The following is a 26,753-nucleotide window of genomic DNA, read 5'->3' as shown; positions in this document are numbered from 1 at the left end:
GTTTTTTCCTAACTGGCCCTGACACAATAGATCTGAATGAAGCATAACAATTCTTTACAGGGCAACGAGATGGACAGTGAGTGTAGGAATTTAATTAAACTGCCAAAAACTAAAGTACAATTTTATTTGAATACTTTGAGTATAAATTTTTTCTTTTTAATTTTTTTGTTTATTTCTGAGAGAGAGAGAGAGAGAGAGTCAGAGACAGAGCATGAGATAGGGAAGGGCAGGGAGAAAGAGAGACACACAGAATCCAAAGCAGGCTCCAGGCTCTGAGCTGTCTGTACAGAGCCTGTCATGTGGCTCAAACCTACAAACGGTGAGATCATCACCTGAGCTGAAGTTGGAGGCTTAACCGAATGAGCCACCCAGGCCCCCCTAAATTTTTTACATTAATGAATTATGATATATATTGGGCCTTTTACTTATAATAAATAATCTTGAATATTTTAGAAGGAAAATTATCTTGTTTTTAAAACATAATGTATTGGTCAGGATTAGAGACAGAGACTTATTACAACAAATTGGCTCAAGTGATTGTTGAGTTTGGTAAGTTTGAAATCTGAAAGGAAGGAAGTTCCTGGGTGGGAATTGATACTGTGATCTTGAGGCAGAATTTTTTCTTGTCCCGGAAACCTTACTTTTTTGCTCGGAAGGTCTTTCAATGGGGGCAACTGGGTAGCTCAGCTGGTTGAGCTACCAACTCTTGATTTCAGCTCAGGTCACAATATCACAGTTCAAGGGATCAAGCCCTGTCAGGCTCTGTGCCGATAGCACAAAGCCTGCTTGGGATTCTTTCTTTTTCTCAAAATAAATAAACAGACATTTAAAAAAAGAAACACCCTTCAACCAAATGGATGAGACCCACTCACGTTGTGGAGAATAATCTGTACGTAAAGCTAACCAATGATAGGTGTTAACTACATCTATACCTCCACAGCAACACCTAGATTAATGTGATTGAATAACTGAGTAGTATAGCCTAGCCAAGCAGACACATAAAATTAACCATCATTTTTATACATAAAATATATAAAATAATGTGTATAAAATACATTAAAATGTTTTATTTTTAAAATTTATATTAATTTGTATTTTTATAAATATATTTAAGGTTTGTGTTCCTTGAATATTGTTATATTTGATTTAGAAAAGAACATTACAAAAATAGAGCTTAGAAAAACTGAAAAAAAACAGACCTTCCCCCACAAAAATGTTAACCTGCTGGTTAATATTTTTCTTTCAATACACCTTTGCTGCCCCCACAGTCCCACCCCTGGCATCTGGAGATCCTGGGACATAAGTACAAATGGAGTCTACCCATATTTTCATTTTTTAATCAATAATTAAAATCTCTATTTGTTACATATTTAAAGTTGCAGAAACTTTGCTGAATTTATCATGATCATACCCAACTGAAGGCTGCTCATTTTCCTTATTTTTAAGTTTTGAAATTTTGAGCAGACCGTCTCTTTCCAAAATGGAAAATCTTGAACACCTTTGGTAAACATGCTCTAATTTGGCAATGTCCTTGAAACATGTTACAGCCAGGTGTAAAAAAATATGTTACAGCCAGGGTGTGTCAAATGGCTTTATAAAAACCTTCATAAAAACCTACTAATGTAAATGTTTTCATTTATTAATTGTTTGGGCTAATTTGGTAGACCAAACTGATGGTAGGCCAAACATGATACCTTGTTTTTAATTATTGCTGAGGTGAAGGTTTCCCAAGTGTGTATTTGAACCAACACTCTGTATTATAAGGTATAAAATTATTTATAGTTCCTGACCAAGCAATTCTATTTGTCAATTTATTCTAAAGAAATAATCCATACTAGGTATAAAAACATTTTTTCTGGAGTTAGTGTAATACTGGAAAATCAGAATGAAGTTTGATCAGTGGGGACTTACTGTTTAATTATAATAAATTTGTTTATCAAGTTTATGCAGCCCTTGAAAATGGCTGCTATATTAAGGCTAGATGCCATCATGGGGTGGCAAGGCAGGAGGAAGGGGTAGGGAGACTCATAAGAATAGAAAGTCCAAACCAAAAAGCTCAAGATACTAATTACTTGTACACTTTGAGTACACTGAGACTTTGTTTTTTAATGCATTCAAAACACCAGAAGAAAATTCATCAGAATGCTAATGGTGGTTATATTAGGGTCATAAGACCACAGCATTTTTTTCTTCTTTAACTGCCTTAAAATTTTCTATAAAGGGGATATATAACTTTTTAATTAGAAAATTTAAAAAAATTCTATATATTCCACTAAAACTCTTGAACTCATTAAAAGTCTTCATTATTCAGAGCTAAATGAAATATTCAACTTTTCACTCCTTTTGGATCACCTTGCTTCATGATTTATTGTGACAGTAGGAAACATGGGAAGAGGACTCCATCAGGTTTTCTTTCATCACCTGCAAAACATTTTTGGGTACTGGACTGCCCTGTCCTATTGTCTTAAATATCCTGCCTATTTTCCAAAAGTTAACTTTCCAATTGGGTGCTTGGTTTAAATTCCTTCCATCTCTCAAAACTTTGCCTCAACCATGGTAGCCTCTCTCTTGTGTGGATTTGCCTCTGCTTTCATTGGGTCCTTCCCTGAAGAAGGCATCTTTTCATATACTCACCAGCCATTTGTACATCTTCTTTAGAGAAATGACTATTTTTGAGTCCTTTGTTCATTTTTTAAATTGGGTAATTTGCCTTCTAATATTTGAATTGTAAGAGTTCCTTATCAATCTGGATACAAGTGCCTTATCAAATATATAATTCACAAGTATTTTTTTCCCATTCAATTGGTTGTCTTTTCACTTTCTTGATGATATCATCTTCAGCACAAAAGCTTTGCATTTGGATGAAATCCAATTTAGTCCAATGAAATCTGTTTTTTTCTTCTGTTGCACATATTTGGTGTTACATCTCAGAAGGCTTTGCCTAATCTAAATCCATGAAGATTTATTCCTACATTTTCTTCTAGTACATTCGTGTGCTCACTGACCAGGAAGCTCTCCAGAGCCTCCCAGACCTTATTGGGGTTTCATTACATAAGCATGGTAGATTAAATCACTGGCCATGTGATTGAACTTTATCTCTAGCCCCTGATCCTCTCTTTGGAGGTCAGGTGCCTGAAATTTCCAACTCTTTAATAACAAGTTTGGTCTTTACGATGATCATTCAGCATCCATCCTGAGACCAGTTAGGTACCCTCCCACCCCACATTATGTCATAAGCATAACCAAGATACTCCTATCACTCAAGAAATTCCAAAGGTTGATGAAGATGTGCACCAGGACTAGAGACAAAGACCAGATATTTTGTATTATACTATAGTTATCTAGCATACTGATAATTCGGGGATATTTTGTACTTTAAAAAAATGATTTAACTTTGTTTAACCTGGTATTTCCTCAATTTACTTGAACATGAAGACCCATATTATGGACCCTACTTCTTCCCCACACATGACACCTATAAGCACACTTGGGAAACACTCTTTGGGGAACACTACTCAAAACTTTGCTTCTCTGTGCTCCAGTGCTGCATTCCCAAAGGCTTAATGGCTGAACCAACTACACATTTTGTGGGGCCAAGTACAAAACTGGAGTGTGGAGTTTCCTGTTCAACAATTACTAGAAGCAGTATTAGCAGAGCATTAAGCAAATCATGGGGCCCTTCTGAGCACAAGGTCCTTTCAGACTTACCTCTTTATCCCCACTGCCACATCCCTAACTCAGGCTATCACTGCTCATCCAAGTCTAATTTGGCCTTCTACCAGGCACACAGCCTCTTTTAAAAAAAATTTTTTTTAACATTTTATTTATTTTTGAGACAGAGAGAGAGTGAGCATGAACAGGGGAGGGTCAGAGAAAGAGGGAAACACAGAATCCGAAACAGGCTCCAGGCTCTGAGCTGTCAGCACAGAGCCCGACGCGGGGCTCGAACCCATGGACTGTGAGATCATGACCCAAGCCATAGTCAGACACTCAACCGACTGAGCCATCCAGGCGCCCCGACACACAGCCTCTTATCTCACTCCTCCACACAGGCAGCCAGGATAATCATTCTAAAAATGTGGATCTCATCATGATCCTCCCCTCACCTTCCCTGCTTACAACATCTCAATGATATCCCTTGCTTTTGGAAAAAAGGTCTAATACCTTAACATGGCTTAAAGGCCCTTTCTGATGAAGTCCCTGCTTACTTGTAAAGTTTCAACTCATTACTCCTGTTTGTCTCCTGGTGGTGATTGTTTCTCTCTGTCTTTGTTTGATGTAAGATAGGATCCTCAGGGGGCGCCTGGGTGGCTCAGTCGGCTAAGCCTCCGACTTCGGCTCAGGTCATGACCTCGCGGTCCGTGAATTCGAGCCCCGTGTCGGGCTCTCTGCTGACTGCTCAGAGCCTGGAGCCTGTTTCAGATTCTGTGTCTCCCTCTCTCTCTGACCCTCCCCTGTTCATTCTCTGTCTCTCTCTGTCTCAAAAATAAATAAATGTTAAAAAAAAAAAAAAAAGATAGGATCCTCAGGACAGAGAGCCAGACTTCATTTAAAAACAAAACAACAAAACAAAACAGGACAGGTTTCATAAGAAGGCCTCAAGGGGGGTGCCTGGGTGGCTCGGTTGGTTAAGCGTCTGACTTCGGCTCAGGGCATGATCTCACGGTCCATGAGTTCGAGCCCCGAATCGGGCACTGTGCTGACCACTCAGAACCTGGAGCCTGTTTCAGATTCTGTGTCTCCCTCTCTCTCTGCCCCTCCCCTGTTGATGCTCTGTCTCTCTCTGTCTCAAAAATAAATAAAAGTTAAAAAAAAAAAATTAAAAAAAAAAAAAAAAAAGAAGGCCTCAAGGGGAAAAACGGGAATAGCTTTAGAGCTGGGCCTGACCCCTCGGTGGCCAATCACAGAAGCTGCCCATGCAGCTCATTTGCCCTCTCCTGCTGGGCCATGGGATGGGGCAGCACAGTATAGTGGCTAAAAGCAGAGTCTCTGGAACCAGACTGCCAAGATAATTAATGCTTTTCTGCCTTAGTTTCCTCCTCATCTGTAAAAATGAGAATAAAACGATCTACCTTAAACTGAGAATTAAATGAGTTAGTGTCTATAAAACACTTAAGACATTGTCTAGCAATAGGCATTATTAACAGAGTTCAGATGCACTTCTGCTTCTTCCCTCTCCTGTCAACTAACTACCAGCTATCTTTCTTGTGCTCATGCTTTCTGCCAATTTATGGCTTTGGATTATTCATGGCTTCCATGGTCTTATGGCACCTGCATATTGTTCCTCTCTGTGTGAGTTTGGCTTCCACTACAATTTTCGAACTGGTCAGCTACCTCTTGAAACTTTCCAAACTCCCCAAGATCAAGATTTTGATTGGTCCAGAAAAATCACTGCAATCCCTCTGTGACAATTACTGCAGCCAGTTGAGGCAAGAGCACCACTCTGGACTGCTCCCCTCTGTGTGGTTCAGGGAAGGAACCTCTCAGGGGGACCTGTGGGGAAAGCTAGCATTATGGGCAATGGTCTGTGCAGTACACATGTGTACTCAGTACTCAGGCTTAAAGCTCGGTGCTGTCTCTGAGTGTTTTGGTGCCTGGTCCTCTACTCCTCTAGCCAATTCGAATAATTATCTTTAAAACAAATGTTTCCCCCCTTTTATTAAAAAATACATACAGCTTAAAAAAAAAAAACGCGCCTGGGTGGCTCAGTTGATTAAGCATCTGACTTTGGTTCAGGTAATGATCTCATGGGTTCATGAGTTCATGAGTTCAAGTCCTGCACAGAGTGAACATGAGCCCTGCTTTGGGTGAGCCCCGCTTCTCTCTCTCTCTCTCTCTCTCTCTCTCTCTTTTTGCCCCTTGCTCACTTGCGCCCTCTGTCAATAAGTAAATAAATAAATAAATAAAAATAAACCATCATAAAATGGTAAATTTAAAAAGATTCCAACTTAAATAGCAAAGAAGTATGTCCAAATTACTGCTAACTATAGTTACTTCTGTATTTTCCATGTTTTTAAAATATCTTACATGCCCTGCATTGGGCTCTGTGCTAAAAGCACAGAGTCTGCTTGGGGATTCTCTCTCTTTCTCTACCCCTTGCACACAAAAGTGCATGCATTCACACGTTCCCTCTCTCTCTTTCTCTCTCTCTCAAAATAAATAAAATAAACTTATCAAAGGGACATATGCACCCCAATGTTTAGAGCAGTGCTATCGACAATAGCCAAAATATAGAAAGAGCCCAAATGTCCATCGACAGATAAATGGATAAAGAAGATATGGCGTGTGTGTGTGTGTGTGTGTGTGTGTAATGGAATATTACTCAGCAATCAAAAAGAATATAATCTTGCCACTTGCAACTATGTGGATGGAACTGGAAGGTATTATGCTAAGCAAAATTAGTCAGAGAAAGACAAATATCATTAACTTCACTCACATGAGGAATTTAAGATACAAAACAGATGAACATAAGGGAAGAGAAGCAAAAATAATATAAAAACAAGGAGGGGGACAAAACATAAGAGACTCTTAAATACAACAAACTGAGGGTGGAGGGGCTGTGGGTGGGGATGGGCTAAATGGGCAAGGGGCATTAAGGAAGACACTTGTTGGGATGAGCACTGAGTGTTATACATAAGGGAAAAAATCACTGGAATCTACTCCTGAAATCATTATTGTACTACATGCTAACTAACTCAGATGTAAATTTAAAAATTAATTAATTAAAAATAAAATAAAATAAAAAACTTAAAAATATTACAAAATCAAATATCTTATTTGGTAATATGTACCTAAAGAGTAATTATGAAAAAGTCAGATAATTGTGTATACCTCTAAAAATCTCACTGAAAACATCATGTTGCATTGGAACTATCATAGGTGCAGCTGCAGTAACAGGACATACATGTGCTTCTTTCTTTTACACCATATTGACAAAATAAGATTTATTTTGTATTAAAATATATATACTAAATGTAAAAATACCCCAATATGCTATATAAAACATGAAACAGAAATGAAAGTTCATAAATTAATGCCAAATCTAAACACCTAGGGATAATTAAAAAGCATATTTAGCACTCTACTGTGTTTATTTATTTCCTGTACTTTCTGCCTGAAATCTTATCATGAAAAATCTCAAAAATATAGAAAAGTTTAAAGGATTCTCCAGAGATCACCCATATGCACACAGTTTATTTATCCATTCTTCTGTTGATGGACATTTTGGGACTTTCCATTTTTGGCTACTATGAATAAAACTGCTATAAATATTGTAGTACAACTTTCTTTGTAGACATATAATTTTATTTTGCTCTCTTAATGGTGCTCTTGATGAACAGAAGTTTTTAATTTTGATGAAATCTGATTTGTGAACTTTTTTTAATGGTTAAATCATTTGTGTCCTAGTTATAAATGTTTTACCTACCCCAATCCCATGAATATATTACCTTAAGTGTTTTTCTAGAAGTATAATAGTTTAATCTTTCACATTAGATCTATGATTTAATCTCAAATTAATTATTGTGCATGTTATAAGATGAAGCATGTTACTAGGGTCTTTTTATTCCATGTAAATATTCAATTGCTCTGACACCATTCATTGAAAAAAAGTCATCATGCAATTTTCTCACTGAATTGCATTGACGACTTTGTCGTAAATCACGTAACCATATATGCATGAGGCTCCTTCTGGACTCATTGACTTATTTGTCCTTATGCCAATAACACCACTGTCTTAATTACTCTTTTAGACTGTTTTAGATTAATTCTTGGCATCTGGTAGGTTAGTCCTTCAAATTCATTCTTCTTCAAGATTGACTATTACAGGGGCACCTGGGTGGCACAGCTGGCTAAGCGTCCAACTTCGACTCAGGTCATGATCTCACAGTTTGTGAGTTTGAGCCCTGAGTTGGGCTCTGTGCTGATAGCTCAGAGCCTGGAGACTGCTATCTGTCACTCTCCGCCTCTCAGTCACACTCCATCTCCCTCTCTCAAAAATAAATAAAACATTAAAAAAAAAAAAGTACCACTAGGGGCGCCTGGGTGGCTCAGTCAGTTAAGCGTCTGACTTTGGCTCAGGGCATGATCTCTCAGTTTGTGAGTTCGAGCCCCACATTGGGCTCTGTGCCTGGAGCCTGCTCTAGATTCTGTGTCTCCCTCTCTCTTTGCCCCTCCCCTGCTCACATTCCGTCTCTCTCTCTCTCTCTCTCAAAAATAAACATTAAAAAATTTTTTTTAAAAAAAGCACTGCTTTTTAACCTTAAAAAAAGATTGACTATTATAGATCTTTTACTTTTTTCACATAATTAAAAAAATTTTTTTTAAAGTTTTATTTATTTTTGAGAGAGAGAGAGACACAGAGCACGAGCAGGGGAGGTGCAGAGAGAGGGAGAGACAGAATCTGAAGCAGGCTCCAGGCTCCAAGCTGACAGCACAGAACCCAACGCAGAGCTCGAATTCAGGAACATGAGATCATGACCTGAGCCCAAGTCAGATGCTCAGCCAACTGGGCCACCAGGTGCCCCTTTTTCCACATAATTTTTAAAATCAGCTTGTAATTTTCTATTTTTAAAAAATATGCTAAGATTTTTATGGAATTGCATTAAATTTAAGATCAATTTGAGGAAACTAGACATCTTAACAATATAAAGTTTTCCAATTCCTAAAATGATATATATCTCTATTTAATTACGCCTTCAACTTCTTTTGGCAATGTTTCATAGTTTTCATTGTAGAAGTCTTTGTAGAATATCTTTGATTGACTTCATTGTGGAATAATGTGATGGCATTCTGTACTCTTATAAATGCAGTTTTAACATTTTTAGTTTCTAGTTGACTGTTGCTAATATGTAAAATATATTTCCTATTGACCTCATATGTAGGTTACTAAATTCAACTTATTATTCTAGAAATTTATCTGTAGACTCAACTGGATTTTTTTTTTTTTTAATTTTTTTTTTTTTCAACGTTTTTTATTTATTTTTGGGACAGAGAGAGACAGAGCATGAACGGGGGAGGGGCAGAGAGAGAGGGAGACACAGAATCGGAAACAGGCTCCAGGCTCCGAGCCATCAGCCCAGAGCCTGACGCGGGGCTCGAACTCACGGACCGCGAGATCGTGACCTGGCTGAAGTCGGACGCTTAACCGACTGCGCCACCCAGGCGCCCCTCAACTGGATTTTTTAACTATAAATCAAATCATTTGTGAATAAACAAAATTTTATTTCTTCACTTTCAACTGTATGCCTTTTATTTCTTTCTATTGTTTTATTACACTGGTTAGGTTCTTCAGTACAATGTGAATAGAAGTGGTAAGAATAGATATTATTGTCTTGTTACCAGCTTAGCAGAAAAGCATTCAATACTTCACCACTAAAGTGACATTAGCTGTTAATATTGTTGTTGTTTGATATGTGCTCCTTACCAAATTGATTTAGTTCCCTTCCTAGTTTTCTCTGAATGACATAAGCTTCTCTCACTTTCTTTGATTTTTTTATTTGTATCTCTTCTCTCATAAAGAAAATACTGGTCCTTAATAATGTGAATATAGTTTTTTTTTGTTTTACTCTATGATGTAGATAAAATGGTTTCAAAATTATAGTATCAATACCAAAGTTGCTACTAAGTAAAATGCAAGATTTGCTTTTTATTTCACTCTTTTGATATATCTCCCTAAGACTCTACAGGCAGGGTCCTATCTTCTAAAGACAATTGAAATAATTCTTTCCTCTTTATGGCTGTATCACCAATTTGATATACAGTTAAATTAAACTGTTTCATTTTACTTTCAATTTTGGAGGGTTTTTTTCACGTAAACTACCATATCATCTGGGAATAAAGGTAGTTTTGCCTCTACCTTTTCAATTTTTAATCTTCTAATTGTTTTCCACTGACTGCTTGTGTAGGCTAAAGTTTCACAGAGTTAATTTGTTGTGAAGATGGTGATTATTCTTGCCTCATTCCTAAATTGAGTAAGAGTGTGCCCAGTATTTCCCCAATGATATCCTGCCTTAGAGGGAACTGTGTATATCTACTACAACTGCTCCCTCCCCTATATTCCTGTAAGTACAATCCTAAATCTGATCTTCATTATCTCTTTCTCTGCCTTGATCTTCTTCTTTGCACTTTGTCCACCCTTCATGGTTGACAAATTGTTTGAATCCCTTCTGTGATTGTGCCACTTCTGTAAAATGCAAACAACTTTGCTTGGTATGTAAGGTATTCTGCATAAGGTGTAGTTGTTACAAGTATTAATAAGACATGAATGCACTGGGATTGGGCTTTGGAGAGGGTATAGGTGTGATACAAAAGAAGAGATAAGGGAAATCAGAGTCATATATAGTTCTGTATAGCAGGAGGCATCAAATCCCCAGTGGCATGAGTTAAGACTGTGATGGTCAGAGAACAGAGGCAAAGTTAGGAATTGCAACCCTTGTTTGAGACATTAGGACCTCTTTGAAGACCTGAAGTCCTTTCTCACTGATATTAATAAAGCACAGTTATCTGGCTTCAATTTACCTTTTTTACTTCTCTCATACTATTACTCTTGACAAAGACCATCAGACTTAACTTTCTGTACCATTTTTGTACTTGGGATTTCAAATTAGGTTCATTTTGTGTCTGACACTTTAAGTTGGTCTCTGTAGCCATAAGCCAAAGACACCAAGACCCCTACAAGACTCATACACAACAAAGAGATTTAACTGTGTTCTCTACTCCAACTATTCCCTCTGCTCAATGAGCATTTCTTTAAAAAAAAAAATTCTTTAATGGTTATTTATTTTTGAGAGAAAGAGACAGAGAGCAAGTGGGGGAGGGACAGAGAGAAAGGGAGACACAGAATCCGAAGTAGGTTTCAGGCTCTGAGCTGTCAGCACAGAGCCTGACACGGGGCTCGAACCCATGAACCGTGAGATCATGACTTGAGCTGAAGTCACACACTTAACTGAGCCACCCAAATGCCCCTCAACGAGGATTTCCTGATCCCTACTCCTAGAAATAATCTCTGGCTCCTTCAAATTTACATATGACTTCACCTGTGCTCTCTTATAACACCTCAATTCCTACTTTCTGCTGTAGTTATTAAAGTACAAACTTATCCTCTCAATAAACTTCCTGAATTAACTCAGACTGATCCATTTTAGATTCCAATAACTTCTAGGATGATGTTCTGAATCATTGTAATAAATAATCATGAATAATTGTGGTTTGATCATTACAGAAAACACTGGGCTCCATTCTTTTTTTGCTGTACTTCTATAAATACAACCTAAGGTTGCACTTGCTTTTTCTTATTTGTAAGTTATTAAGTAACATAAACTTAAAATCTTTTTAAGTTAAAAAAACCTTTTTAAGTTAAAAAAATCACTTTTTTTTAAGGGTACTTTTTTGATGAGGGAGAGGGGAAGGAGAAAGAGGGAGAGAGAATCCCAAGCAGACTCCATACTGTCAGTGCAGATGGCTCTGCACTGGGGCACCAGCTCATATACCGTTGGATAGTGACCTGAGCTGAAATCAAGAGTCAGATGCATAACCAACTGAACCACCCAGACACCCCAACCCTTTGCTTTAAGTTTTTTTTCAGTGCTAGGTTTCTTTTGACTTCTATTTGTGAGGCTGATCTTTAAAATTTAAGTAGACAAATTTGATCTTTTGAGATCTATCATGTAGTCTATGGAGATCTATCATGATCTATCATGTAGTCTATGGAGATCTTGATTCTATTATCCAAACTGTAATCTGTTTCTCCAGCTTTTAGTCATCTGCCTATTTGGTAAGCATCTCTTCTAGGTCTCCATAGAGGTAAATAATAAAGGTATGTACAATTCGTGAATCCTCATAAAATTATCAAAAACAAAACAAAACAAACCCCCGAACCTCTCAAAGCCAACATGGATTGATTAAGCAGATGTTTGGCCATTGTTAATAAATTAGCTAAGAATCTAACCCACATAATCCATTGTATTACTTTCCGTATCACATTTCCTGGATTCATCCAGAAGAATATCATGATTGTCTTTGTCACATGTCTATTAAACAAAAAATAACTATCAATAGCTTCCCTCTCTTCTACCAATCTTTTTTAAAAATTTTTTTTAATGTTTATTTTTCTGCAAGACAGAGCTTGAGCGGGGGAGGGGCAGAGAGAGAAGGAGACACAGAATCTGAAGCTGGCTCCAGGCTCTGAGCTGTCAGCACAGAGCCCGAAGTGGGGCTTGAACCCACAAACCATGAGATCATGACCTGAGCTGAAGCCAGAAGCTCAACCGACTGAGCCACCCAGGTGCCCCATCTACCAATAATAATAAGGAAGAACATGAGTTTACTTTGGCATGCCACACTCCTGATGAGCCCAAACTGGCGCCTACTGCCAGATAAAAGGATTCTGATTTGTTTAACAAAGGCTAGCATTCACACTCAACTGGCTCTCCCCCATCCAAGGGAAGGCGTTACTCCTGCAGGAACAATAGAATTCAGTGACTCACTCCCAGGAGAGAGGTTACTCTTCTTGACAGCTAATCACAACCTGGCAGCATGAAGGTAAAGCAAATCAAACTGACAAAAGCTATCTTCCTAGATTGCCCATTCCTGACAAATTCAGGGAGAAGAATAGAATCTCACTGCTATTGTTTCCCAGCACTTACACACAGTTCCCAGAACTTTATAACACAAGACCAACAATCAAATAAGGTTACCATCTCTATTCACTAATATAATCACCAGTTCTAACTGAGGAAAAAGTTCACTATCAACTGTGTAACATTCACTCCTAAGGGTGTTCCTAAAATACAGGTCTTTATGGTGTAGATTTTTTTTTAAGTTTATTTATTTATTTTGAGAGAGAGAGACAGTGAGCATGGAGAGGCATGAGGGAGAGGGAAAGATAGAGAATTCCAAGCAGGTTCCTCACTGTCAGTGCAGAGCCTGATGTGGGGCTCGAACTTATGAACTGTGAGATCATGACCTGAGTTTATGCCATAGCTTTTGATTAAATTTTTGTCTGCCAGAAATTATTTTGGTAGAAGGTATTCAATAAATATTTGATTTCGTTTCTTGTCTTACCTAAATCTATTAGTTTTTTTGGGGGGGTGTTAAATTTCAATTTGGAAATAGATTTTGTCAGGGTGCTTGGTGCCTCGGTTGGTTAAGCGTCAGACTCTCGATTTCAGATCAGGTCATGATCTCCCGGGTTTGTGAGATTGAGCCCTGTGTGGGGTGCAAAGGCTGCTTGGGATTCTCTCTCTCTCCTCTCTCTCTCTGCCCCTTCCCCCACTCGTGTGTGCCATCTCTCTATCTCTTAAATAAAAAAATAATTTTTGTAAAAAAGGAAAGAAATAGATTTTATTCTGATTAAAAAGGTAATTTTTTTAATGTTTATTTAGGGTTTTTTTTTTTTTGAGAGAGAGAGAGATAGAGAGAGAGAGAATGGGCAGGCAACAGGGAGAGAGAGAGGGAGACACAGGATCTGAAGCAGGCTCCAGGCTCTGAGCTGTCAGCACAGAGACTGATGCAGGGCTTGAACCCATGAACTGCGAGACCATGACCTGAGTCAAAGTCGGATGCTTAATTGACTGAGGCACCCAGGCACATCAAAAAGGTAATTTTTGAAAACATAATTATAATAGATCTGAGTTTATTTCCTGGCTCTCAGCTCTCCTTCCAGGCAGAGTTCATAATTATATTAATTAATTTGTGCATATAGGAAGAACCTTTTTTTTCAGGGCACTAGTGTATATTCCAATAAATTCCTAGAAACTAGGTTAAATTGGATTCTGTTTTCGCCATGTGTACTTTCTTAAAGGAAATATAATACAAAATAATTCTATTTAATAACAATTTTGGGGTAGGACATGAAAAGAACAAAAATAAAGTGTGTAAGTAAAACTGAGTTTCTCTTAGGACAACTTCCAATATAAAATGACATTCAACTAGTAGATCCTGGCTTAAACCTTTTCGACTTCCAAATGAAATACTTAAAAAGAAAGAAGATGGGGCGCCTGGGTGGCGCAGTCGGTTAAGCGTCCGACTTCAGCCAGGTCACGATCTCGCGGTCCGTGAGTTCGAGCCCCGCGTCAGGCTCTGGGCTGATGGCTCGGAGCCTGGAGCCTGTTTCCGATTCTGTGTCTCCCTCTCTCTCTGCCCCTCCCCCGTTCATGCTCTGTCTCTCTCTGTCCCAAAAATAAATAAAAAACGTTGAAAAAAAAAAAAAAAAAAGAAAGAAGATGACTACCAAGATCAAAACACAAAACTGATAATTAACTTAGAGGCAGAAGCAAGGGGAAAACTCCACTAAGTCAGATGGAAACTGGAAAAGTTTAATCAATTGCTCTCTTTTCCTATGCCACTGGGGAAAATAGTGGCACTCGTGGGCCAGAAATCAGGTTGTAAAGCCCTTCCGGTTGTCCTGAATGAAGAAATAAAAGACTGTTACAATGAGAAACCTTAGACAGACAGCCTCCTGCCACATGGTTTGAGGAAGCCAGAATCTTCTCTCCTAGTCCTCCCTTCCTTCTCTTCCTAAAAACATTCAAATTCCATGATAAAAACTAGGCAGGAAGTGGGGTATATACCAGGGGTGTTGTAGTCTCCGGTGTAAACACTGCAGAAACACCGAGACAGAAAGAGCGGTGAAAATAGAGGGTCTAGCAATTATAATGTTTCACAAATTCCACCAATTAGAGGGGGATAGAGATAGTGGGGGCAGGAGAAGATACCATTTCAGGCCAGCAGAGTCTCACTAGATGAAAACTTGCAAGAGGCTGGGAATGGGCTAGGAGCTGCCCAGCAGATCTGCTACAGATCTGAGAAGGGAACATGCAAGCTAAAACCCATTGCAGTAGTGTGCTGGTAAACAGACTCTGACTGCCCCACCACTACCACCAACACTCCTTCCATTTTGTAAGTTTTTGCCAATTTCCATGGTGTGAACATTCCGAATATAGTGGATCTCAGCAGTCAACGTCACTGAACCACAAGTTAGGAAGAGAAGCACATGACCCCAGATTGCCATAAGCTGGATCCATCACATTCCCTGGCAAGCACTAGATGTGGATGGATTTCTCTTCATTCTAGGATGAGTAAAGAGGACCCTGTCAGAAAAATGCCTTAGGACGCAGAAGGAGAAGAATGTTAACAATAGCTAGCCGGAATTGAGTGCTGGTTGTTCTAAGTACATTCTACTTTACAAGAAACATCTCTTTTAATCTTCATAGCAATTCTATGCAGTAAGAGGTACTATCTTAATTTTAAGACAACAATCTGAAGTTTCGTGAGATAAAGTAATTTTTGCCCTGCTCATGCAGCTATTAAGTGGCAGATTTGGTCTTTGGACTGCTGAACTGCAAAGCCAATGCACTTAAACTCTAAGCTAAGCACAAAGTAAACCTGCAATAAATGTTCTGATTTCTTGACTCATTATGATAAACCATTCATCTCACTTATAAATTATTGTCATTTTATACTTCTTTCTCCTTTGAATTAATGAGAGATTTATGTCCAGGACCTTTCTATTGATCTTTCCTAATTTACAGTGACAAGTGAGTGGCCTCTTGGGGGAAGATTTTTTTTCTGAGCGAAGTGGGGTGTAGGGGTATAAGTGTGGTGGGAGATACTCCGAGAACAGGGGAACGGGGTGTCAGAATGCAACAGATAGAGAGTAGGGGCTGGGATGCATACTCCAAACGAAAGCAGTCTGTCATCTATCAATATTTCAGCGTTCTCCTAAATTCATGCCAGAGTCGTTTGCTTTGCTGTCATCAGTGTTAACAGCCATATGGATTGATTAGTCATCCAACACTCTAGTTTGATATATACAATGACCTTTATTCCATAACAACTACCTCCTCCCATAGGCACACCTGGGGATCTTTGCACGTCTATGTGCTCCACCTTTGATACACTGAATTCCAGTAAATTGCTCGCTGACTACCACCTTCTAACTCTCCCACATCTTACTCCTTCACTTGACATTTGAACTAGTCAAGCCCTCAGAGACCATCTCCTCTGTTTACCACCAACTTTCCTTCCCTTCTGTCTTCTCTCCTTTTTTAACTCAGCCTACATCCTGGGTTATATCAGTTCAATCACTGTCTCATCAGTGATCCCATCATCTTTGCCCCTTTGCCTCCCATCATCCCTAAGTGTTCATCCATCAGCCCTCTCAGCCTCTGAATGCAAGCTGTTGTGAAAATCATGCAATAAGGTTCTCTCACCTCAGCTTACTCTTCCTCACAGCCCAAAAGTCCTTCAGTAAATGCTTTGTCAGAAGTTTCTCCTATTCCTCACAGAAGCTATTTCAAACTTTTACCATATTCCTAGTCTACAGACCTCTCCTTAACTTCAGAAGACCTTGGCTGCACTTCACAAATGTGTTCCACGGGAGATGCTCCATATTCTCGGGGCATCAGGGCACTTCTGAGCACACAGTCCATAAGCCTTTTCAACAGGAACTTTAGTACCTCCTTCGTGAAGACTCCACATTCCTGCATTATCTGAAAGCCCTGGGGAATTTCACAGCTAAAAAAGTCTGCCTTCCATACCCAAGTAGAGATGGCTCTGGAGTTTGATAAGAATGCTGGCATACATATTATTGACACTAAACCCCACTGCCTCCAGCCTCCTGATGATCTTGCAGGGGCTATGTGGAATACTTAAGAGAGGGCAACTGCCCTCACATAGTATAAATCTCTTCCAAGCCTTCCTACTCTTGGTTTCTCAAAGTTACAGACCTAGAGCAGAGAAAACAGAAAAATTTATATATAAGCCCAAATCTCTGATTCAGCCTAGGTCAAACTGAATTCCAGATTGTAATAGAGGTGCCATATGTTTCAATAATAGGAATCTTGGGCAGATGAGATGTTGACACAGACATTTTACAGTTTCAAAACTCTGAGCTGGGCATTGGAGCTTGCTGCAGAGATAAAGATCAAATATGGGCTTCATTAACCAATCAGATGTGTTAAGGACACTAAAAATGTAAACATTAGCCAGGTTGGGATAAAGGTCCTTTCTTGACAGATGATGTTTCTTATCATGACGAAATTGATTCCTGGCTAGGGTGTATTTAAGAAGTTCAACAGTTACATCTTGATTTTTAACTACAACGGTTTACTGTTTTATATTACCCTTAATTTTGAGACGATGATGCTTGTTTTACTTGTTTGTTTTGAGAAATTTTATTTCCTTATTGTTTGTTACAGGAAGTTCAGTTTGGATTTCTTCATCAACATTGTAACTGATCTTACCATAATTAATTCAAATGAACATTAAGGAACTGTCAGATCCTCTTGGAGGTAGGAAAAATACATGTATTTTCTTCTTTTCATGGCTGTGGTTAAAAACTAAACTGGGATTATATCAGAGTGTTTTTTTCCAGTATTGTGAAAAAACACCAACCTACAGAAAATTAAAGTGAACATTAAAATGAACCACCATGTGCCCAGCATCCAGATTCAACAATCATCAAGAAGTTGTCACAATTGTCAAAATGGCTTAAAAAGCCAATGCAAGCACACAGTGAAGGATTGATGGTGGGCCCTTCTCTGTGGGCCTCTCAGAGTACACCTGTGCCAGAGAAGCATGCAGCCCTGAACCACTGCCCAGCCTCCTCACTAGTGGGCTGTGGGCACTGAAGGGGGCTGTACATTGTAAAAAAATAAAAATTAAAAAAAAAAAATTTCAAAGCCAATACATACATTTAGCTGTATATTTAACAGTGCAAACTGGTTCCCTGAGCAGCTACCTCTCAGATCCAAGGGCACTACAGCTCAGGCATCTACTACTACACAGTGACAGAGCTATCCTCTCCCCAGGGCACACCTCAGGGTGAATATTTCTACTTTAAAATTTTTTTTTAAATTTTTTTAATGTTTATTTATTTTTGAGAGAGAGAGAGAGAAAGAGAGAGAAAGAACAAGTAGGGGAGGGGCAGAGAGAGAGAGAGAGACAGGGACAGAATCCAAAGCAGGCTCCATGCTCTGAGCTGTGGTGGGGCTCAAATTCATGCACCAAGAGATCATGATCTTAGCTGAAGTTGGTCACCCAACCAATGGGCCACCCAGGTACCCCTAAAAAAACTTTAATGTTTATTTATTTTTGAGAGAGACAGAGACAGAGTGTGAGCAGGGGAGGGGCAGAGAGAGAGGGAGACACAGAATCTGAAGCAGGCTACAGGCTCTAAGCTGTCAGCACAGAGTCCAACGCAGGACTCGAACTTCCCAACAGTGAGATCATGACCTGAGCTGAAGTCAGACATTCAACCAACTGAGCCACCCAGGCATCCTGGATATTTCTACTTCTAATTTTAACTTTTTATTTTTATGCTTCATTAGTTATGTGGGGTTTTAAAAATTATTACATAAATAGTACACACACATTGTAATCCATCAAATGCTACATGGGAGTTTTTATTCTTTTCCTGTTTGAAAGTTCTCATGATCTTCTTACCTCTGAGGTAACTGGTTGATTTGGATCATTTAAAGTTTTTTTTTTTTTCTTTTCCACACAATTATGTGTAAACATATGGTGCTAGGTAGTAAGCCTTTGTCTCTTAGCTCCAGCCTCTTCCCTGCTTTATTGTGATGGTGGGATTGTAAATAGGCTTTCTGGTTTTCTGTTAGGATCCTTGTTTGTTTCCAGTTTGCTAATGGACCCCCATCATCTGGAATGCTTCTTCACTCCTGCCGCTGTCACCGTAGCCCCTGGCAGTGACTGAATAAGGCTTGCAGTTTTTTTCAACAATTGGAGAACCAGATTCATCCCACCCTCTCACTTAGAGATCTGCAAGTTCCCTTTTAGTTGTCTAGTTAGCAGACTGATACCTAGTTTATTGTTATTTTATATTTAGCTTTCTCCCTTTCATAAAACTGATATGATCTCTCTCCTCCTACTAGACAATGACACAGAAATATTCATATGTTGGAATTTTGTTCTTCTCCTTATTTACATATTTTTTTTAACAATGGGATAATGCCCATTACTTTGCAAGTTGCATTTTTTCACTTAATATTTCATGGACAATATTTCCAGGTCCGTATATATAAGTCTAACTGATTTTCTCAATAACTGCATAATATTCCAGTATATGGGCAGACTGTAATTTATCTGACCATTCTGTCAATGGATGTACAAATCAAGTCCTAATTTTTGCTATTACAAAAAAAAAATGCTTCAATAAACATTCTTGTTCATGTATCCTTCTACAATAATGCATTTGTTTCTGTTAAAAAAAAAATTACTGACAGTGGGATTGCTATGTCAAAGAATGAGGTATTTATATTTGTGTGACACCATGTATACTGAACTGAAGTGATCACACTCCTCAGTTTATGACACCTTATCATGAATTCCCCTCTGCAGCCTCCAGAAAGAACATAGCCCCTGCCAACACCTTGATTTATTCCATGAGACTCATTGTAGATTTGGGACCTGTGGAATTATTAGATAATAGATCTGGTTGTTCTGAGCTACTAAGTTTGTGGTAATTTATTATGGCAGCAATAGGAAACTAATCTGTTCTTATTAAGTTTAGGTATTAATGTTATATGTTATTTCATAAAGTAAGTTCAATAGTTTCCTACTCACCTAATCTCACTACTTAATTTTCTTTTTCTGAGTCAACTTGATAAGATAGATATTACTAAATTGTTTTCCAAAATGTGAAATTCATGTTTATCCAACAATGGGTGAAACATTTTCTACTAATTCCCATAAGGAATGGACACTACTGATTATTTAATATTTTGCCAATCACATGAGCAAAAAGTGATATGTTGTTGCTTTAATTTGCATTTCACTATCAATGAATCAGAACACTTGTTGGTTATTGGGGTTTATGATATTCTATAAGTATTTCCAAATTATTATGTTTTCATTTATTTATACTATCTTCTTGCTATAAAAAGTTTTTAAATTTGGTATGTTTACCTTTTCTGTTGCTGTTTTTGGGTTTCCAGGCTTGATTAAAGTTCCTCATGCACTTTGATGGCTCATGTAAAGTCCGACATTTTCTTACAAAATTTTATTGTTTACAATTATGTCTTTAATCCAACCAGAATTCATTTTCTGAAATATTATAAAATACAGGATTCATTTGAGTTTCTCCCCAATTGCACCAACACTATTAAATAATTCACCCTTTCCTCAGTGATTTGAATTATCACCTTTGTTATGTATCAAATTTTAACTTACACTGTACCTATTTCTTTTTTTAATGTTTATTTCTTTATTTTTAAAAACATTTTTTAAATGTTTATTTATTTTTGAGACAGAGAGAGAGACAGAGCACAAGCGGGGAGGGGCAAAGAGAGAGAGAGAGGGAGAGAGAGAGAGACAGACAGAATCCAAAGCAGGCTCCAGGCTCTGAGCTGTCAGCACAGAGCCCAACGCAGGGCTTGAACTCACCAGCCGTGAGATCATGACCTGAGCTGAAGTCGGATGCTTAACCCACTGAGCCACCCAGGCACCCCTATTTCTTTATTTTGAGAGACAGAGAGAGAGGAGCAGAGAGAAAGGGAGAGAGAGAATACCAAGCAGGCTCTGTGCTGTCTGCTCAGAGCCCAACAGCAGGTTCAATCCCACAAACCATGAAATCATGACCTGAGCCAAAATCAAGAGTTAAACATTTAACCAACTGAGCTATCCAGGTGCCCCTGGATTTAAGTTTATATTAGCTTTATCATGTATTCCAGTGTTAAGTAGGCAAGTTTTTCCACACTGTTGATCCTTTTCTCTTTTAATGCTTTTCTTGTCTATTACCTTATATTTATTCTTCCATACAAATTTTAGGATCCAAATAAAAGAAAAAATTTGTATGGAATTAAATTTACAAAATAATTTTAGGAAATGTGGCATTTGATGATACATTATCTATTGAGAAAATCTTTTCATTTGTTCCATTATGTCATATTTTTAAAAATTGCCTTGTTGGGGGGCGCCTGGGTGGCGCAGTCGGTTAAGCGTCCGACTTCAGCCAGGTCACGATCTTGCGGTCCGTGAGTTCGAGCCCCGCGTCAGGCTCTGGGCTGATGGCTCAGAGCCTGGAGCCTGATTCCGATTCTGTGTCTCCCTCTCTCTCTGCCCCTCCCCCGTTCATGCTCTGTCTCTCTCTGTCCCAAAAATAAATAAAAACCGTTGAAAAAAAAAAAATTAAAAAAAAAAAAAATTGCCTTGTTGGATTTGATTCACTAGCATGTTATTTAAAATTTTTGAACCTGTATAAGTGAAATTACTCTATTGTTCTGCTTTTTTGTCTTTGTATGACTATGCTGGATTTATAAAACTATTGTGAAGAGTTTCATATTTTTATATATTCTGGAATAGTTTGGTAAACATAGGAATTATCTGTAATTTGAATGTTAGAGGGAATTTACCTGTAACTTGACCAGACTTGTTGCTTTTTTCATTATTTGAAACCAATTTTATTATAGGGGCGCCTGGGTGGTTAAGCGTCCAACATTGGTTCAGCTCAGGTCATAATCTCACAGTATGTGAGTTTAAGCCCTGTGTCAGCAGGCTCTGTGCTGACAGCTTAGAGCCTGGAGCCTGCTTCAGATTCTGTGTCTCCCTCTCTCTGCCCCTTCCCTGCTCATGCTGTCTCTCTCAAAAACAAACATTTAAAAAAAAAAACTTTAAAAAACTTAAAAAAAAAGAAAATGATTTTATTATAAAAAATTTCAAGTAGAGAAAATAGTATAATGAAGCTATGTACCTACCACCTAGCTTTGACAATTATCACAAGACTCTTCCATTCTTGTTTCATCTATCTTTCCACTTTTATTTTGCTGGAATATTTTAAAGCAAATCTCAGATTTCATATAATTTCATCTGTAAGTAGTTCACCATGTATCTCTAACAGATAAGGTGTTTTCAACACAGCCACCTCATCACACCTAAAAAAAATTCCCTGATTGTTTAAAAAATATCCTTTTACTATTGGTTTGAATCAGAATCCAAACAACATCTAGTGCATTGCATTTTTGTTGTTCTGCCTCTTGATTCTCTCTAATTTATGAAAGTTCTTTCTTATCTCCTCCCACCCTGCCCTCCCCATGACATTTATTTGTTGGAAAATCAGGTTGCTTGTCCTACAGCATATTCTAGCTCTGGATTTGGTTGATCGTTTCCTTGTAATGTTACTTCATTAATTTATCTCTTCTTTGTTTATTTGTTTGTTTATTTTTGGGAGACTGAAAATTAGATAAAGTCTTGAATGTATTTAAGTTAAATAACTTTTTTGTTAAGGATTCTTCATAGATCATATGGTATACTTCATATTGCACCACGTCATGATCGCCCTTAAGGTCTGATTGTCCCACTTATAGTGATATTGAGATTGATGATTGAATTCAGGTTAGTATCAGCCTAATCCATTCATTATACAGTTCACCATCAGCCTTTCACCTAATAGTTTTAGCAGCCATTAATAAATATTCCTAATTCAGTGAAGAAATGGGCAAAAGACATGAATAGACACTTTTCCAAAGAAGACATCCAGATGGCTAACAGACACATGAAAAGATGCTCAACATCACTGATCATCAGGGAAATACAAATCAAAACCATGACGAGATACCACCTCACACCTGTCAGAATGGCTAACAGTAACAACTCAGGCAACAACAGATGTTGGTGAGCATCCGGAGAAAAAGGCTCTCTTTTGCACTGATGGTAGGAATGCAAACTGGTGCACCCAATCTGGAAAACAGTATGGAAGTTCCTCAAAACATTAAAAATAGAACCACCCTACAACCCAGCAATTGCACTACTAGGTATTTATCCAAAGGATACAAGAGTGATGATTCGAAGGAGCACATGAACCCCAATGTTTATAGTAGCACCACTGACAATAGCTGAAGTATGGAAAAAGCCCAAAAGTCCATTGACTGACAAATGGATAAAGAAGTGCTGAATATTACTCAGCAATCAAAAGGAAAGAAATCTTGCCACTTGCAACAATGTGGATGGAACTAGGGTATATCATGCTCAGTGAAATAAGTCTGTCACAGAAAGATAAATATCATATGATTTCACTCATATGTGGAATTTAAGAAACAAAACACAAGAAGATAGGGGGGAGGGAAACAAAAATAAGATAAAAGCAGAGAGGGAGACAAAGCATAAGAGACTCTTAAAGAGAACAAACCGAGGGTTGCTAGCACGATGTTGGGTTGGGAGATGGGCTAAATGGGTGATGGGCATTAAGGAGGGCACTTGTTAGGATGAGCACTGGGTGTTATATATAAGTGATGAATCACTAAATTCTATCCCTGAAATCATTATTACATTATATGTTAACTCACTTGTATTTAAATGTTAAAAAAAAAATCTTTAGAGCCACTGTTTTCATTAGGATTTGCAAAAATGGTGGGGTTTTTTTCTACTATTGTTTCTGTCTTTGTTAGCTGAAATTCCTCAACAAAAAAGAATCTTTCCTTATCAACTATTTAGTTACACTGAAATGAAGCTCATATAGGAAAGGCAGGCTGGTCCTGCCTTCCCTAATATTTTCAATCATATTGGTATTTCAGGTTTTAAAAAACTTTCAGTCATTTATATATTGCTAGAAAAATTTCTAAATTTTCACTTTATTACCGTGGAATGTGCAAACCATTCTGGTATAATTCTTTTGACTTTTCTCATAGCTCCTTTTTCAAACCTAAAATGGCATGTGTATATACATATATGTATGTGTGTGCATCCGTGTCTGTGTATTACCTATGGGGTTTGTACATTATTTATCTTTGCAAACAACCAGCATTAGATTTTATTTATCCTTCTGATTTTCCCTTCTATGAGTCACTTCTTAAGTGATTCCAAGTACACCTGTTTCACATTTAGAGTAAGGCTAGGATGAGAGGTAGTTTCTTAAGTAATTTATAATTCCAAATTACCTTACTGTTCTATTTTTCCAGTTAACACAAATTTAATCTCTGGTGTTTCATTTTACTACACAGAGGCAAGTTAGAACTCTTCAGGAAAAAATTCCTCCATTTTTTACTTCTCTAGTCAACCTACAAATTTATTTGCATTCTTGCTTCCTTTTTTTTACCATGTCCCCTCTCACCACAGTGAAAGAAGGTAATTATTCAACTAAGTACTGCATCTATCTCTCCCCCATTCCTAGAAACCTTAACTGATCAATGAATGTTTCTCAAGTGTCTTTAAATTCTATCAAATTATTTTCTTCCCTACTCTGTAAACAGGCTCAAGTGTCTCCCATCTAGGTTAAACAGACAAATATTCCCTTTTAGTTATCTCCATGTCTTTTCTTTCCATTACAGTCAGCCCACTGAAACATAATCTATGGTTTCTACCCACACTCTATCCTCTGCCCTCATTACTTCTCCAAATCTCGTGCCAAAGTCAGAAGTGGCTTCTTCCTTGCTAAAAACCAGTGGACTCACCACAGCATCTGATGCTCTTGACCTCCTTGAAGTACTTTCCTTTCTTGACTCAGATCGTCCTCCCTCCACCTTCTCCTGATTCTTTTACTCCTTTGACTATTCATTCTTATTCTTCTCTGCAGTTTGCTTTTTTTTTCTGAAACAGAGAAGACCGTCAATGTCAAACTTCTCACTGTTTTCATTCTCTTTTCCCTCTTACCCTGGAAGAAAATAGCATCAATTAATGTTCACAGGGCAATAGCTTCTGGAGCTGAACTCTGGTCCAAAAGACTTGATTCCCATAAAATCTTCTGTGTCCACACTGGACTTGCCTAAATATTGTATTGGCACAACAAAGGCAAAGTGTCAAAATCTAAACTCATACTTTTTCTTCAGAACTTGTTTTTCATCCACTACTTCCCTTTTGATGCATAGTACTGCTACCTATCCAATTATTTAAGCCAGAAATTTGGCTTAAAATGATAGCATGAGACAGTGTGACTGCAAAACAGAAAAGCCATTGAATAAAAGATGATTTATCATATGTTTAAGGATAACCTCATAAAAGGCAATTACATATATATATATTTTAAGTTTATTTATCTTGAGAAAGAGAGGGCACATGAGAGGGGTAGGGACAGAGATAGAGGGAGAGAGAGAGAATCTCAATCAGGCTCTGTGCTGTCAGCGTGGAGTCTGACTTGGGGCCCAATCCCACAAACCACAAGATCATGACCTGAGCTGAAATCAAGGCTTGGATGCTCAACCTACTAAGCCACCCAGGCATCTATCTTTTTTTTAATTTAACTTTATCTTTTATTTTTTAAAATTTACATCCAAATTAGTTAGTATATAGTGAAGCAATGATTTCAGTAGATTCCTTACTGCCCCTTACCCATTTAAAAAAAATTTTTTTTTAACATTTATTTATTTTTGAGACAGAGAGAAACAGAGCATGAACAGGGGAGGGTCAGAGAGAGGGAGACACAGAATCTGAAACAGGCTCCAGGCTCTGAGCTGTCAGCACAGAGCCCGACGCGGGGCTAGAACTCACAGTCCTCACGGACCGTGAGATCATGACCTGAGCTGAAGTCGGACGCTTAACCGACTGAGCCACCCAGGCGCCCCTGCCCCTTATCCATTTAGCCAATCCCCCCTTCCACAACCCCTCCAGCAACCCTCAGTTTGTTCTCCATATTTAGGAGTCTCTTTTGTTTTCTTCCCCTCCCTGTTTTTATATTATTTTTGTTTCCCTTCCCTTCATCTGTTTTGTCTCTTAAAGTCCTCATATGAGTGAAGTCATATGATTTTTGTCTTTCTCTGACTAATTTCACTTAGCATACTACCCTCCAATTCCATCCACATAGTTGCAAATGGCAAGATTTCATTCTTTTTGATTGCCGAGTAATAATCCAGTGTATATATATACCACATTTTCTTTATCCATTCATCCATCGATGGACATTTGGGCTCTTTCCATACTTTGGCTATTGTTGATAGTGCTGCTATGAACATGGGGGTGCACATGTCCCTTCGAAACAGCACACCTGTATCCCGTGGATAAATGCCTAGTAGTGCAATTGCTGGGTCATAAGGTAGTTCTATTTTTAGTTTTTGAGAAACCTCCATACTGTTTTCCAGAGTGGCTGCACCAGCTTGCATTGCCACCAACAATACAAAAGAGATCCTTTCTCCTCATCCTTGCCAACAACTGTTGTTGCCTGAATTGTTACTGTTAGCCATTCTGACAGGTGTAAGGTGGTATCTCATTGTGGTTTTGATTTGTATTTCCCTGATGATGAGTGATGTTGAGCATTTTTTCATGTGTCGGTTGGCCATCTGGATGTCTTCTTTGGAGAAGTGCCTATTCATGTCTTTTGCCCATTTCTTCACTGGATTATTTGTTTTTTGGGTGTTGAGTTTGATAAGTTCTTTATAGATTTTGGATACTAACCCTTTATCTGATATGTCATTTGCAAATATCTTCTCCCATTCTTTCAGTTGCCTTTTAGTTTTGCTGATTGTTTCCTTCACTGTGCAGAAACTTTTTATGTTGATGAGGTCCCAATAGTTCATTTTTGCATTGTTTCCCTTGCCTCCAGAGACATGTTGAGTAAGAAGTTGCTGTGGCCAAGGTCAAAGAGGTTTTTGCCTGCTTTCTCCTCGAGGATTGTGATGGCTTCCTGTCTTACATTGAGGTCTTTCATCCACTTTGAGTTTATTTTTGTGTATGGTGTAAGAAAGTGGTCCAGGATGGGGCGCCTGGGTGGCTCAGTCGGTTAAGCGTCCGACTTCTGCTCAGGTCACGATCTCGCAGTCTGTGAGTTCGAGCCCCGTGTCGGGCTCTGTGCTGACAGCTCAGAGCCTGTAGCC

At 38.3% G+C, this 26,753-nt stretch overlaps 2 long non-coding RNA genes and 1 other non-coding gene across 4 annotated transcripts in view; 2 read left to right on the top strand and 1 right to left on the bottom strand.

The window, feature by feature from the left end:
* The window catches only part of LOC144616891 (uncharacterized), a 43,913-nt gene extending 26,287 nt beyond the window's left edge, over positions 1–17,626 (top strand). Inside the window, exon 3 of the long non-coding RNA XR_013556716.1 lies at positions 17,199–17,626. This is a non-coding gene — a long non-coding RNA (uncharacterized LOC144616891). The remainder of the gene's footprint in view (positions 1–17,198) is intronic.
* The window catches only part of LOC132681371 (uncharacterized), a 122,443-nt gene that overhangs the window by 37,059 nt on the left and 58,631 nt on the right, over positions 1–26,753 (bottom strand). For both annotated transcript variants that reach the window (XR_013556721.1, XR_013556720.1), the window contains exon 4: positions 24,402–24,537. This is a non-coding gene — a long non-coding RNA (uncharacterized LOC132681371). The remainder of the gene's footprint in view (positions 1–24,401; positions 24,538–26,753) is intronic.
* LOC132676458 (small nucleolar RNA SNORA42/SNORA80 family) lies at positions 17,510–17,646 on the top strand. The gene has a single exon (XR_009609029.1). It is a non-coding gene; the product is annotated as a small nucleolar RNA SNORA42/SNORA80 family (small nucleolar RNA).

This window comes from Panthera onca, chromosome A1 (assembly GCF_046562875.1).
Source record: "Panthera onca isolate mPanOnc1 chromosome A1, mPanOnc1 haplotype 2, whole genome shotgun sequence".
Lineage (NCBI taxonomy): Eukaryota > Metazoa > Chordata > Mammalia > Carnivora > Felidae > Panthera > Panthera onca.
Note: the sequence above shows the minus strand (reverse complement) of the source record. Positions and strands in the feature narration are given on the sequence as shown.